The sequence below is a fragment of the Chiloscyllium punctatum genome, unplaced genomic scaffold, assembly GCF_047496795.1.
Source record: "Chiloscyllium punctatum isolate Juve2018m unplaced genomic scaffold, sChiPun1.3 scaffold_219, whole genome shotgun sequence".
Classification (NCBI taxonomy): Eukaryota; Metazoa; Chordata; class Chondrichthyes; order Orectolobiformes; family Hemiscylliidae; genus Chiloscyllium; species Chiloscyllium punctatum.
In genome coordinates, this window is record NW_027309953.1 from 278,217 (window position 1) to 283,688 (window position 5,472).

Genomic DNA, 5,472 nt, shown 5'->3' on the forward strand with positions numbered 1-5,472 from the left:
GGAACCCCCAGGATGTTGATAGTGGGGGGGAAGGGATTCAGTGATGGTAACACCATTGAACATCAAGGGGGCGATGGTTAGATTCTCTCTCAATGGGAACCCCCAGGATGTTGATAGTGGGGGGGGGGGATTCAGTAATGGTAACACCATTGAACATCAAGGGGGCGATGGTTAGATTCTCTCTCAATGGGAACCCCCCAGGATGTTGATAGTGGGGGGGGGGGGGATTCAGTAATGGTAACACCATTGAACATCAAAGGGGCGATGGTTAGATTCTCTCTCAATGGGAACCCCCCAGGATGTTGATAGTGGGGGGGCGGTATTCAGTGATGGTAACACCATTGAACATCAAGGGGGCAATGGTTAGATTCTCTCTCAATGGAGGTGGTCATCGCCTGGCATTTGTGTGGGGTGGGTGTTACTTGCCACATGTCTGTGGCCAACGGCTATTCAGTTTAACAAAATAACGAGGCCTAAGCGATGATTTTGGGTCGTCTTTTCCTCTGAGGAACAGAATGAGTGTGACTGAATCTGTTTAACATGGGTATGTATGAAGTTAGTCACTCCCGTCGGAGGAAGAGAATGTACTGTACTCCCAGGGCAGAGTCTACAAGTCGCCAATTAATGGCGCCATCTTGGATACGAGATGTCCCCGGACGCCGAATCTTAAATTCTGAGCCGTGGGGTTGAGGGGAGAAATAACACGAAGAATTCAGGATTTGACAAGTCCGGCAAATCAGAAAAACAGGGAAAGAACAATTAGAAAAATTAAGGGGTTAACGATTCCAGCATTCAAAACAAATTCAGTCCTTCCTCGATTTAATTTTAAAATGAAAGGACGTTTGGGAGGAGGGGAGAATTTGAAATGCAGCTATTGTGTTCTGATTGCCGTGTGTTGGCAGCGGATTACAATCACAGGCGGGCAAGTCCAGGCCTGTAGGGAGAACCGGTTCAGCTAGGCCGCAAATTGGCAGCTGCCTGCTCTCCCTTCAACTTTGACCTTCGACCTCCTGTTGGCAAGGGCGGGGAAGCGCAACAGGTGTGGGTGGGGAGGGGAGGGCGGGAGGTTGGGTGGGGGGTGGGGGAGGGGGGAGGGTTCACGTACTCCAGGACTCAACCTCACCACCCCCCCACCACCACCCCCTCACCCCCCAGACCGAACCCACCCATACCCACGCCAATGACAGCCGTCCCAGGATGCAACGGTGCTGTCGACACATTGACCGATCGTCGGCGGTGGGAGTGGAAAGTGACGTCCTCCCTCCCTGAGGAAGGATGGTTCTCGCTGCCGAGGGCGCGGGGGGGTGCGGGATTGGCTTCTGGAGAGAGCCTGAGGCCTACCCTCGATGGCGTTTGAGAGTGGGGAGGGTCTGATTGAAACGTCTTAAAATTCTGACCGAATCAGACGGATTAGACGCTGGGGTTGCCGATGTTTTAGACTCTGTTTGTGCTCCCCACCCCCCCCCACCCCCCCCCCACACCCCTCCATTAGTGTCGGGATAGCGGGGAGGACTGAGCTGAGGAACCATTACTTCATTCAGGACGGTGGTCACACCCACCTGCGGTAGGCCGGGCCTCAGATAAGCGCTCACGAAAAGGGGCTACAGCAGGACGCGGGCCAGGATCGGGTTGACCGTCAACGGGCCGAATGGCCTACCTTTCTTTGTTTCCAGCCTCCCAGCAGCTCGCCGAGCCCCGTTGTCAAGGCCCGGGCTCCACTGGGGCGGGACAGACCAGGGTGATTGGCCGGTTTCCAGGTGACGCGCGCGTTGGTGGAGGGGCGAGAGAGAGAGGGCGTGAATCGGGAGTGAATACGGGCCCCTTCTCGCCCACCCCCTCCCCACCCTCACTGCCAATAGGAGGTCGAAGGTCAAAGTTGAAGGGAGAGCAAGTGGCTGCCAATTAGCGGCCTAGCTGAACCGGTTCTCCTGACAGGCCTGGACTTGCCTGTGTGCAATTGGAATCCATGGCGATCAAACTAGAACACAGACCTTTCAATTTTCGTTTCCCTTCAAGTCTGGTCGAAGCGGCGATGGGTGGGAGGGTATGAAAAATCTACCACTAATTTGTTTGTAAATTTTCTGAATGACTTGGACAAGGGGATCGAAGGATGGGTCAGCAAGTTTGCAGACGACACAAAGTTTGGAGGTGCCGTTGACAGTGTAGAGGGCTGTTGTGGGCTGCAGCGGGACATTGATAGGGTGCAGAGATGGGCTGAGAGGTGGCAGATGGAGTTCAACCTGGATAAATGCGAGGTGATGCATTTCGGAAGGGCGCATTTGAAAGCTGAGTACAGGATTAAAGACAGGATTCTTGGCGGTGTGGAGGAACAGAGGGATCTTGGGGTGGAGGTACATAGATCCCTTAAAATGGCCACCCAAGTGGACAGGGTTGTTAAGAAAGCATATGGTGTTTTGGCTTTCATTAACAGGGGGATTGAGTTTAAGAGTTGTGAGATCTTGTTGCAGCTCTATAAAACTTTGGTTAGACCGCACTTGGAATACTGCGTCCAGTTCTGGTCGGCCTATTATAGGAAAGATATGAATGCTTTGGAGAGGGTTCAGAGGAGGTTTACCAGGATGCTGCCTGGACTGGAGGGCTTATCTTACGACGAGAGGTTGACTGAGCTCGGACTTTTTTCATTGGAGAAGAGGAGGAGGAGAGGGGACCTAATTGAGGTATACAAGGTAATGAGGGGCGTAGATAGAATCGAGAGCCAGAGACTATTTCCCAGGGCAGAAATGGCTAACACGAGGGGTCATAAGTTTGAAGCTGGTTGGAGGAAAGTATAGAGGGGATGTCAGAGGCGGGTTCTTTACACAGAGAGTTGTGTGAGCATGGAATGCGTTGCCAGCAGCAGTTGTGGAAGCAAGGTCATTGGGGACATTTAAGAGACTCCTGGACACACATATGGTCACAGACATTTGAGGGTGCATACATGAGGATCAATGGTCGGCACAACATCGTGGGCTGAAGGGCCTGTTCTGTGCTGTACTGTTCTATGTTCTGTGTTCGATGTTCTAATTTCAAGATGGTGTCCTCATTGAACGTCAAGGGGGCGATGGTTAGATTCCCTCTCAATGGGAACCCCCAGGATGTTGATAGTTGGGGGGGATTCAGTGATGGTAACGCCATTGAACATCAAGGTGGCAATGATTAGATTCTCTCTCAATGGGAACCCCCAGGATGTTGATAGTGGGGGGGGGATTCAGTGATGGTAACACCATTGAACATCAAGGGGGCGATGGTTAGCTTCTCTCTTACTGGAGATGGTCACAGCCTGCATTTGTGTGGCGCCAATGTTTGCCGGCCCGAAGTGCATTTATGTAGCCCCTTTTAAAGTACCCGAAGAGGTTTTGGGGATGGGGTGTGGTGAGGGTGAGGGTGAGGGGTAGTGAGGAGCCAGTGGGTCCTGCTGGAGTCTATCAGGATGGAATTCGGCCCCTTGAACCTAGCCCAGCTTTGGAATGGGACCAGGACTGACCTTTGGCCTAATTCGGTTCGCTCCCCTTTGGCCCCATGTCTCCCCAGGGTGATTCCCAATTCCAATTGATCCCGGATCCATAGGGATAGATCCGGCAGGGGGCTCCAACATTCCCAGACCCTCTGTAAATCGGTATTTCCTGTTGTTCTGGGGCTTTATTCACATTGGACAGGACTGTGTTTAGAGAATATTTATCACTCTGTCTCTTTCTCTCTCTCCCTCTCTCTCTCTCTCTCTGTCTCTCACCCCCCTCTTTCTCTCCCCCTTCTCTCTCTCTCTTTCTGTCTCTCCCCCTCACTCTTTCTCTCTCTCCCTCTCTCTCTCTGTCTCTGTCTCTCACCCCCCTCTTTCTCTCCCCCTTCTCTCTCTCTCTCCTCTCTTGTCCCTCTCTTTCTTCCCCCCACTCTCTCTCTCTGTCTCTCTCTCTCTCTCACCCTCTCTCTACCTCTCTGTCCCTCTCTCTCTCTTCCCCCCTCACTCTCTCCCATTCTCTCTCTCTCTCACCCTATCTCTCCCTCTCTGCCTCTCTCTCTCCCTCTATCTCACTCTATCTCTTCGGCCCCCTCTCTCCCCTCACTCCCTCTCTTTTGCTCTCTCTCCCTCTCTCTCTCTCTCCTCTCTCTCTCTGCCACCTCACTGTCTCCCTCTTTCTTCCTCTGTCTCTCTCTCTCTCCCTCTGTCTCTCTCTCTCTCCCTCTGTCTCTCTCTCGCTCCCACTCTCGCCCTCTCTCTGTCTCTCTCTCTCCCTCATTCTCTCCCCCTGACTCTCTCTCTCTCTCCCTCTCTCTGTCTCTCTCTCTCTCTCTCTCTCCGTCTCTCCCTCTCCTTCACTCTCTCTCCCTCTCTCCCTCTCTCTGTCTCTCTCTCTCTCCCTCTGTCTCTCTCTCTCCTTCACTCTCTCCCTCTCTCCCTCCCTCTCCCTCTCTCTGTCTCTCTCTCTCTCCCTCTGTCTCTCCCTCTCCTTCACTCTCTCCCTCTCTCCCTCTCTCTCTCTCTCTCCCTCTGTCTCTCCCTCTCCTTCACTCTCTCCCTCTCTCCCTCTCTCTCTCTCTCCCTCTGTCTCTCCCTCTCCTTCACTCTCTCCCTCTCTCCCTCTCTCTCTCTCTCCTCTGTCTCTCCTCTCCTTCACTCTCTCCCTCTCTCCCTCTCTCTCTCTCTCTCCCTCTGTCTCTCCCTCTCCTTCACTCTCTCCCTCTCTCCCTCTCTCTCTCTCTCTCCCTCTGTCTCTCCCTCTCCTTCACTCTCTCCCTCTCTCCCTCTCTCTCTCTCTCTCCCTCTGTCTCTCCCTCTCCTTCACTCTCTCCCTCTCTCCCTCTCTCTCTCTCTCTCCCTCTGTCTCTCCCTCTCCTTCACTCTCTCCCTCTCTCCCTCTCTCTCTCTCTCTCCCTCTGTCTCTCCCTCTCCTTCACTCTCTCCCTCTCTCCCTCTCTCTCTCTCTCCCTCTGTCTCTCCCTCTCCTTCACTCTCTCCCTCTCTCCCTCTCTCTCTCTCTCCCTCTGTCTCTCCCTCTCCTTCACTCTCTCCCTCTCTCCCTCTCTCTCTCTCTCTCCCTCTGTCTCTCCCTCTCCTTCACTCTCTCCCTCTCTCCCTCTCTCTCTCTCTCTCCCTCTGTCTCTCCCTCTCCTTCACTCTCTCCCTCTCTCCCTCTCTCTCTCTCTCCCTCTGTCTCTCCCTCTCCTTCACTCTCTCCCTCTCTCCCTCTCTCTCTCTCTCTCCCTCTGTCTCTCCCTCTCCTTCACTCTCTCCCTCTCTCCCTCTCTCTCTCTCTCCCTCTGTCTCTCCCTCTCCTTCACTCTCTCCCTCTCTCCCTCTCTCTCTCTCTCTCTCTCCGTCTCTCCCTCTCCTTCACTCTCTCTCCCTCTCTCCCTCTCTCTGTCTCTCTCTCTCTCTCTCCCTCTGTCTCTCCCCTCTCCTTCACTCTCTCCCTCTCTCCCTCTCTCTCTCTCCTCTGTCTCTCCCTCTCGTCTCTCTCCCTCTCCTCTCACTCT

The 5,472-nt window shown here is 53.8% G+C and overlaps 1 pseudogene; it reads right to left on the reverse strand.

Annotated features, from left to right (window-relative positions):
* Positions 1-473: 473 nt before the first annotated feature.
* The window catches only part of LOC140472022 (ephrin-A2 pseudogene), a 117,219-nt pseudogene continuing 112,220 nt past the window's right edge, over positions 474-5,472 (reverse strand).